This window comes from Caretta caretta, chromosome 12 (assembly GCF_965140235.1).
Source record: "Caretta caretta isolate rCarCar2 chromosome 12, rCarCar1.hap1, whole genome shotgun sequence".
NCBI classification, from domain to species: Eukaryota; Metazoa; Chordata; order Testudines; family Cheloniidae; genus Caretta; species Caretta caretta.
The window spans coordinates 35350200-35360969 of NC_134217.1; positions in this window are offsets into that span (position 1 = coordinate 35350200).

Below are 10770 nucleotides of genomic sequence, written 5' to 3' on the forward strand. Positions count from 1 at the left end.
GGTAGATGAAGGCTGAAATGATTAATATTTTCCCAAAATATAACAAACAGAACTCATCCGTAATTTTGAGAAAAGAAATATTCCTTGGCAGTTTTCAAATATACATGAGGTTGGGATATATTAAGCAAAGGACTGTAAAACATCTAGCAAGGGAAAGATAACAGTTCTAACTTTTGGTTTCATACATCATGTGAATTATGTTTAACTGAAACTGTATTAAATAATTATGGGGAAAAGCAACATTAAGACTAGAATAAATTGGAAAGTAATTTGTGGCAGAACAGGAGCAATTCATGGTGTTTTTTTCAGACCACGTTTTCAGAAACTAACGCTAACTAGATTTTTGTGTGGGTGTGCATCAAATGTGATGTTACTGTCCAATGGACAGTAAAATCATACTTGTTGCAGCTTTCCCCCTTACTGGTTTTTACCATGTTGTATGTGCAGTGATAGAACCATGTGCTGTTATCATCCGAACTGATCCAGGTTGGGGAGACTTGCCAATCGTACACTGACATCAGTAAAATTACAAGACCCAGAACTGGGGTAGACTACTGCACTTAGAGTCCAATCTGAATCTTTGTTGGGGAGACCCTGTGGCACAAGGCCCCAAATACCCCCACTCCCCTCAAGTCACAGGGGCTGGGGGAAGCAGAGCAGAAACTCCTGAGAACAGAGGGACTTCTCTCCCACCCCATAGCAGGAGCTGGGTTCAAAAGTGGGAGCAGCAATGGGGTAGGGTAAGGGTGGGCAAACAATGGCCCCACATCCAGCCCTCCAGATGTTTTAATTTGGCCCTTGAGCTCCGGCCGGGGACCAGGGTCAGGGTCTTGCCCGACTCCGCATGGCTCCCGGAAGCAGCGGCATGTCCCCGCTCTGGAACTGCAGCCAATGGGAGCTGCAGGGCCGGCACCTGCGGACAGGGCAGTGCACAGAGCTGCCTGGCCGCACCTCCACATAGGAGCCAGAGGGGGGACATGCCGCTGTTTCTGGGAGCTGCTTGAGTTAAGCACCACCTGGAGCCTGCCCCTGCCCCCCTCCGGCACCCCAACCCCCTACCCCTGATCTCCCACCCACCCTCTGAACCTCTCGATCCCAGCCCGGAGTACCCTCCTGCACCCCCAACCCCTCATCCCCAGCCCCACCCCAGAGCCCGCACCCCCAGACGGAGCCCTTCCGCTCTCCCACACCCCAGCCCCCAATTTCATGAGCATTCATGGCCCGCCACACAGTTTCCATACCCAGATGTAGCCCTCAGACCAAAAAGTTTGCCCACCCCTGGGGTAGGGTGAGGCCAATGATGTGAGCACATTCTGCTTCACTCTAGATTATTCTTACTCTCTGCCAATTGGTTGCTTCTTCCTATGTCCCCTCACTGACACTTGATTAAAGCACTTGGGAGTTTCTGAATGCTAGCTCCATGGCAGTGATTCTAGGCCATGCTTGTTATTGAGGTGTGAAAGGCTTTTGCAAAGAGATGGATCTTGCATTTTAGAATCCATAGTTTCCCTGCTTTCTGGTGGAAAGGAAGTTCTGCTGTTGATGGGCCACTACTGAATCTGACCATCTCTAGTAAAAAGGAATCCAGAGACTCCCTAAAGATCTGCAAAATGATCCCACATTACCATAATTCTTTACTGTTTGGCCAAAGCTCTGGAATATGTGCAGCATCAGTTCTGTAGCTTGCGGTTTGGAATGGATGGCTTAGAAAGTTCATAGGCTTTATGGACATGCATGCGGCTTTGTTTTACCAGCATTGATTATATTGATAGCCAGTTTTGGAAATGGTACAGCCCTGTAAATTGTATAGTTAAACAAATAATACCAGGTTTCTAATCACCTGATTTATTGAAGCAGTGACGCAAGTACACTTAGGGCCCCTAGAGAGCCAAACCTACAGGGTGGATGGAACCCACAACATGCATGTCACACTGGGGTTTGTGAGTGCACGTAGGCACTTTTGATTTTAATGGGCTTCAGGGCGCTTAGCACTTCATGGGATTGTATCCATAGATTTCTTCTTCCTTGAAGAGTTTAGAGTGCATCTTTAACCTGCAGTTACGTTCTGGAGTCTTTTTGAAATGCTTAGAAGAAATTCACATTATTTAAACTGTTCTTCAAATGTGCACTTTAATAACTGGCTAAAGTAAGTTTACAGAGTGATAGAAGCTCACTTCTATGCAATACTATAATGTAAATACAATTTCAATAGAAATAATATGGAATATCTCACGCTGTTGTCCATGTGCTGCTGCTCACCTTGACTTAAAGGAAATAATCTGTAGATTAAATGCTATTTTATTCTCCTTATTCATTATTCAACCCACAGGCTGCTTTAAGCTATCATCTGTCCTCTGTTACGCTTAATGTTTGGAGGTATTGATCAAATACTGACGGGTCGGGCAGGCATAAAAACTGATTTGATGGAGATCTATTAAATGCGATAATTACTTCTCAAAGTTTCATGACGAGAAAGGCATAATTATCAAAAGGTGGAAAGTTTAAATAGTAACTTTATGAAGCAATCTTAAATGTATATATTTTACAATGGTCAGTCCTATATCACATGGGGGGAAAGACTGCAAAGAAAAGAAAGATAAAATAATTATTCTCTCTGTCTAAGAAAACATACATGAGAAATTATGGTATTAAAAGCAGTTTTTCTAAGGCAGTAGGAGTGGGAATCGACATCTGGCTTATATTGAAAAGATAGTTACAATCTTAGGTTCTGATTGGGCACTGGGAACTGTGTGTTTAGACCCCTGTGTCTGCATGGAGTCCCACTGACTTCAATGACACTCAGTGCAGAGGCAGGATCAGGTCCACAGGGGTTAATATCTAGGACTTCCATAGGGACCTAATAGTCAAGATACTGGCCCAGACTCTGGCTTGTGCTTTGTCCCTTTTGCTGCTCAGGTGGCACAAAGGGGGTGGATTCTGGCTCCTGGCATAAAGCTAGCTGAGCCAGCTCCTGCTTCACCCCCATGGCAGTTTAAGAAACCTGGCAGAGGAGTTCCACTCTGCCACTCTAATTTTCCATTGGTGTAAAGTCTAGCAGCCCCAAGGCTTCTCTGAGCACTGGGATTATCTGGCTGCCTAACACTCTCAACATCACTTCTCTGCACTAAGCAGACCTCAACTGCTGTGGAGAATCTAGCCCAATGACTGCAAGATGCTGATTGCACTCATTTGACTTCAGCAGGGAGTTAGGGTGGCCAGCACTAGGAGAAAGAATGCTTTGCAAGTGCCCGATGGAACTCAACAAAATATTGCCCCAGTTGAAGTCTGTGGGAATTGTGGGCACAGATCACCATCCAGGGTAAAGATAAAAACTTTGTTGGTTGTAGCTTTGTTCTTGGCTGTTTGCACCATGAACTGTACCTCAGATCTAAACATTTTTTCTCTCTATGGATTTCAGATGCATTTGACATTTTATTGACTGAAATACTTGGGGACCTACCTTTTAAAACTCTAATTCCCTCTTCTCCATAATTTATATCCATTCCAGAGGGTGTCTCATTAAAGTTCCTAGGAGCAGCAGTCACAAGTAGTAATTTTGTAATGGTAATTAAATGTAGTTGATTGGATTTCGACTTGAGTAATTAGTGAGAACTTTGGCTGAAAGTTTCCGTAGCAAAGACAGTTTTAAAAGGGTGAGAAAGGAGAAGTTCTTAGCGGAGATTCTGCACCCGGCGTGACATCAGTGAGAGATTCTGCAGCCGGTGGAACATCATAGGCACTGGCTCTTTATGCAGGTCAGTAACAGGATCGGACCCTGTATGATGAATAATCCTCTTCCTCTCTCACATGGATTGCTAGATCTGACTAAACAGAACACGTTAACCAACAGGATGGTCCTAAATCATTGATGGCTTGCTTTTCAGAGGTGCTGAGCACCCTCAGGTCTCATTGCCTTTGATGTGAGTGACAAGATGCCCTGCAAGAGCTCAGGATTTGGTCCTTTAGCAGAAGAGAACTTGTTGCTGCAATGGTGGCAACATTTCCCAGTTATAACACATTTTCACTGGAGAAAATTAACAAAAACTTTCAAAGATTGGCCTGAGAGTGAACAGATGGCTGGTTTTTATTCACAAAAGACCCAGTTACTGTTGCTGGTGGAGGTGGCAAAACTGGATCAGTTTTTCAAAATCCCATTCAGTGCTTTAGTCACAAGCTTCTGCTTTAACCGCAAACTAGGATATGTTCCTGTTGGTGGCCAAGCCAGTACAGTAATAACTTTTGAGTGGATGATGATTTCTCCATAACATACAGGAAGCACAGTTATGAACCCAAGAATTGAAAGAGCAATACTTGACCTTTACAGCAATTCTGACTCTTTCATTTCACTCCAGAAATCTTAGACTCACAAAAAGCTTTCAGTAAATTTCAGTGGAATGGCATTTAATGAGTCTAGGAACTGAGGGTAATATTTTGAAAAGCACCTAAGCGAATGAGGAATCTAAATCCCATTTTCATAAGTAATTTAGGGTCAGATTTTTAAAAGGATGTACGTGCCTAAAGATGCAGATATGTGCCAACTAGTGTTTTTCAAACATCATTGATTTCAATGGGAGCTAGGTGCCTAGGTACTTTTGAAAATCCCAGTACGCTCTTTCCTGCATCTTTAGGTGCCTAAATAACTATGAAAATCTGTCTCTTAGTGCCTTTGAAAATGGGACTTAGGCACTTTTTAAAATATTACCCCAAGTCTATAGTATTACTGTTTGCATTTCCAAATTAGACAATTAAGTGTGATAACACATATTTAGGTATGTAGAAGTATTTGTTGGAGTATATGCATCAGGAACCAGGATAGTTGTTGGGTGTGGTTTACTTGAGGTTTTTAATTGAAATTATAATAATGAATTAAGTTATTTTCTACTCTTAATGCAGTCTTTGCATTTTGAACCTAATCAGTTGAGCCAGGGAGTCACTGGAATATCTCACAGAGATAATACAATGAAGTTATTTGGTGGTTTAACATGTAAACCAATAATCCTATGTCTCATTAATTAACTCTACCTTCTTCTCAGCCTAAGAGAATGTAAATTAAAAGTTTGATCCTGCAAGATGCTGAGGACCCTCAACTTTCACTGGGAATTTTGGGTATTCCGCAGCTCCAGGAATTGCTCGATTGCAGAATTGAGCCCTATATGTTTTGGGGTTCTGGGTGTGGCTGGCTCCAGCCGGGGGTGTGGCTGCGAGCTCCTGCTGCTCTGAGCAGCATGGTAAGGGGGCGGGGAGTGGGGGGTGATTGGATAGGCGTGGGAGTCGCGAAGGGCCTGTCAGGGGGTGGGGGTATGGATAGGGGTCGGGGCAGTCAGGGGACAGGGAGCAGGGGGTGTTGGATAGGGGATGGGGTCCTGGGGGGCGGTTAGGGTTGGGGGGGTCCTGGGAGGGGGCAGTCAGGGGACAAGGAGCAGGGGGGGTTGGATGGTCGGGGGTTCTGGGGGGGCGGTCAGGGGACAGGGAATTGGGGGGGTTGGATAGGTGTGAGAGTCCCGGGGGGGCCTGTTGGGGGGCAGGGGAGTAGATACGGGTTGGGGCAGTAAGGGGACAGGGAGCAGAGAGGGTTGGATAGGGGGTAGGGTCCCGGGGTGGGGGGCAGTCAGGGGACAAGGAGCAGGCAGGGGTTGGATGGGTTGGGGGTTCTGAGGGGGGGAGTCAGGGGGCAGGAAGTGGGAGAGGGAGGATAGGGGGCAGGGGACAGGCTGGTTCGGGTAGCATAGCCTTCTCTATCTGGCCCTCCATTCAGTTTTGCAACCTCGATGTAGCCCTTGGCCAGAAAGTTTGCCCACCCCTGATGTAGGCTGTACATGTGTGTGATGCCTACACTTAAGGTGTTGAAGTTGTTCCACTCCAGCCTCCATTCAAAGGGCCAGTTCCTTAGCTGGTGTAAAATGGTGTTGATCCATTGACTTCAGTGGAGTTATGCTATTTACGTCAGCTAAGAACTGGCCCAAAGTATTCCTACCTATTTCATTTGATGCCTTGCCTGTTACGTTATTTACAAGGGCTTTTAGTATTCAGTAGGCAGTGCTATACCATAATGATTTTGTAGGTTTGGTTGGATGAGGTAATGCTGGCTCTTAAATCTATCTCACTGAACAATTTCTTGAAGTTCCTATTTCTGTCCACCAAGATCATAGTATTTTAATAAGTTATTTACTAGTTGTAATTTGTCTGGCTGATGTTCAAAGTCATTTCCCCATGGCTTGTATATCTGCTTCTTCTGACTGGGTGGCTAAGGTTAGATGTGCTCTGGCTTTTCAAGGTTAACAATATCCTCAGAAATAGCTGAAAGGAGATAAACGAGCCCAACCTGGACACTTTTTCAAGAAATGAAATTGAAAAAAATACACACATTTTTCAAGAGATGCTGACGTGAAGTACTAAGTTCTCCATAAAAAATGCTTTGTTATTGAGTCTCCAGATTCCCTTATGGGCATTACGTTGGGCTGTCAATTCCTCTCAACTAATCATTAATCCCCAGGAAATTCCCCGCACTGAGACACTACAGTACTGCTTAATTTGAAATACTTTTGACATAGCTCATTATTATCATATGTTTTGCCATTCTCAATATTACCTCCACTAATCCCCTATGGAGATATAAATTGTTGCTGAAAGTTGTACTGCTCTTGTCTTGACCAAATATTTCTGGTATTTCTTTTTAAGCTGTTGGTCAGCCCTGGCATTGGAGAATATAAAAATGTCAAGGTCATATGAGCTGAAATACCTTGTCTTTCACATAAACACTTCCAGTAATGTGAAAGAAATATTTCTGGCTCATTCGCTTCTGGGATGCACATATCATATGAACTTGTGCTGAATATTTAAACTGATGTTAGGGGTTAAATATATATATAAATGAATCACCCTACTAGTTTAAATTCACTGGAGTAGAAGGAATACTCCTTGAAGAAATCTCTTAGAGGATTCATTGGGATTTTGATTGCTCTTAACAGACAAAGCTGGATATATTTAATTATAAGAAATACTTGCTGTGTGTGTGGAGGAGAATAGATAATTGTTCTCAGAGTCTGCTCTGCCAGGATTCGTTTTTCTTTGCTATTACATTGAAAGAACTTTGCAATTAAATTGGGAACTGGGAGTTACAACTATGTACCTACCCCAGGCCAAGACTAAAGACCACCAAAACCCTTTCCCATTGAACTGTGTCTTCTTTAAAGCTGTGAAAGAGGCATTATTTGCAGATGGACAGGGGTGGGAGCCAGAAAACAAACAGACAACTGTGGCATAGATGTTGCAGCACCCTCTGGCTTGAAGTGGCTTCCATTATGTACAGGGTTTACAGTTTGGTTCAATGGCTCTCAGCACCCCCACTATAAAAATTGTTCCAGCACCCCTGAACTGTGGAACCTGGCAGGAGAAGGCAGACTGGTAATGGGTAGATTTTGTGGTGTCTGTGAATTATATGAATAATGGATATATTACAATCGCTTTGTAGAAATATGGAACTATAGTACTGTATCAGTTTTTGCATAAGGGCTCACCATTGGCTTAACACTGCTCCTAATAAAGTCCATTGTTAAACTCCCATTTCTTCTCAGCTATATAGTGATTTGAGGTTAAATGAACACATCATATGTTGATTTGCAGTCATGATAAGGTTGCATGGCTTTTCTAACCCCAGTATTCAGGTCAAAGAGGGTAAATACTCATGCTGCCTACTTCTTCACTTTGAATTGTGGCACACAGTTGCTTTTCTTCCCACTGCATTTAATTATTGGGTGGTCTCTATACTGTAAATAGGCAGTGAAAGTCTCCTCTCTGTTCTTCAGTGCTGATCTATCTGTTGGCCAGTCTACACTGTCTTTAAAGTTCAGCAATCTAAAAAGGTGTCTCTTTTCCATCTCTATCATATTAAATGTGTTGGGGAAATGGCAGCTGAGAAGTAATTGCCTATTTTTAGATAGAGTTGATGATGCATAATTTTCAATGTTTTAATGTAGCAATTCTAAAATACAAGCTTAATTTTAGACCAATGAATGCATGACGTTCAAACATGAGTTTTCTGTACAGGTAAATAACAAAATATAATAACATGCAATATATAAAAAGAACAAGTATATGCAATGCTATTATAATTCGTTACCTAGACACCTCCAATGCACCCAGTGCTGAACAAGAGAGTTTATTAGTCCAGTCTAATAATTTAGGGCTAGATTGTAGCTGGGATTTTCAAAAGCTCCTAAGTGAAATAGGAGCACAAATCCCATTGAAAGCCAATGGGATTTATACTCTTAGTTCAGATAGGCATTTTGGAAAATCACATCCAGTGGGTGAAATCCTGACCTCATTGAAATCAACTGGAGTTTTACCATTGATTAGGACTTCACCTTGTGATTTTAAGTACAGCCCAAACAGGGGGATGATACATAAAGTGCACCATCTCAGGAATAGCCCTGTGCTTTAGACATACCTTTAAGTCACAATTCTTCCCTTTTTTCCCTTCTGGCTCTCGGAGGGTAGGTGCAACTGGTCTTACACTGTCAGTACAGTCCTGATTCAGCAAAATACTTAAGCACTGAAGTCAATAGGATTTAAACATGTGCTTTAATGCTTTGCTGAACTGGGGCCTAAATCTGGAAGCCTTCAAGATGAAAGCTTTTCCCATATGTTATCCTGCCCTGCCACATCTCTCATACCCCTTTAAAAAAGAAAAAGAAAAAAGAAAACTGGACAAACAACCCTACATTAATGCAAAGTTAAGGTGATCTACAAAAATGAAGGCTTAATATGTAGCTTTAACTATACCCCCTAGCAATGCAATACAACTCTTACAATAAAAGGCATGTTATCTTAGATACACTTTTCCACAGTTTAAGACTGTAAAATAAATTGTATTGAAAAAATATATTTATATGCATAATTGTAATTGATAAGTGCAAGGGGCAGACTTAAGGTTATGTAATTTAACTTTCTGATTTCCTGAGTTTTGAGCGCATAACTTTGGCAAAATTAATTCTCCATTGTCATCTTGTGGATTTTTTGTTTTGTTTTTCATTTTAAAATAAACTAGAGCTTATAAAATATTATTTGTGAATAATATATTTAACAAGTATTTTTCAGTCAACTGTTGAATACATTATTCATAAATACTGGGTTCCCATTATTTGACGAGCCATCGTATAGACTCCATCTAAAAGGAAAGATTATTTGACACTGCTGCCTGCACTCCTTTGCATCAAATACTGTAGGAGTTAAACCTCCTCAGGCTTATTGATGCAAACTGATTGTTTTAGTTATCACCACTGTTCAGATCTGTGCTATTAATATGTAAGGAGCACAAATGGTGATAGGTATAGAACATATGCAATTTCTGTTGCAAATTACTATATTGAGCCTGGCAGAAAAAGTGGGTAGGAAGTTAGTCTATTAGTTAGTTACCTCCACCTCTTTTATTGCTTATACATGCAGCACAGGAATATTGCAGATAAGGAACAGGGTCAGCACTGAGGATGCATATCGGAGGGCTAAAGATCACAGTGCAATTCATTTCATTCTTGAAGCAGGTTAAGAAAGTCTGAAATTGTTGGGGTAGCACATGAACAATGTTACAACATACGTACAGGGGGAGGGGAAGATGATCCATCCGTGTGTTGCCACCAGTATTGATGTAGTGTAACAGAGTTTGACTAGGAAGATAAAGAGGAAGTTAAGTGTAACACAGTGATAATGGAATGATCAATGCTGCATGCTACAGTAGCTTGTGTATGTAGCTGAAAAGGAAGATGTTTCATTAGTGCTGGGTGCAGATATTGACAGATGTAAGTGAGATGCAAGCTTCAATAGAAGTGATGGTGACCAAGCTAAGAGGCTAGCATGGGGCAATTAACATTTGTTAATTAACATACCAACAGGCAGGAAGAAAAAGGACCAGAAAGCACCAAGGCAATTTTAACCTCACCCTTCCTGAGTGGTGTCATGGACTTTGTGCCCATATTTGAAGATCAAGGCTCTAGTCCTCTAGGAGTTTCCCACCATGATTCCCGATTTAGACCTCAATTCAGCAATCACATGAGTTGTCCTATTAAAGTCAATGGGACTACTCACATGCTTAGAGCTAAACATGTGCTTAAATGATCTGCTTAATCGTAGCCTTATAGTAGCACATTTCTGACCTAGAGAAATGTACCTTATATGTATCCTTTTTAAAAAAAAGTCAGAAAACTTGTAAGAATAATCATAGATTGTGCGGTATAAATAAGTTATGGAAGAGGCCTATTAGGTCATGCCCTTGAATTTTCAGGTTGGTCTCTTAGAGCAAGCACTACAGTTTCAGAAAAAGTATGTAGTTAATTATGCACATAATGTGTACATTCAATAGACACACCCCAATGATGTGCTTTAAAATAATCTAAGTCAAAATAATATTATTTAAATCCCTACCTTGATCATGCATGAGCTCATTGAATTGACAGTGGCTTTTGCACAACATTACATTGCATGGTGGTGGGCTTTCATTCTATCTTGGACAGTTTCACTAGCTTTTTAATATGATGCCAGATTTTTTGCTGAAATCCTCTCTCTTCTAGTCAACTTTTATCTTCTGGCATTTCTATCTAGTTAGGTTCCTTTGTCTTTCATTTCTTTATCACATAGGCAAATGAGGTTACTTGATCTTAAAACTCTGTCCAAACCCAAGTATCTTTAGATCATCACCTAAATTTGAAACTGAGGAGCTAAACACATTAGGGCTACCATTATTTTTCCTGGATATCTATAATGAACAATGTGCACTGT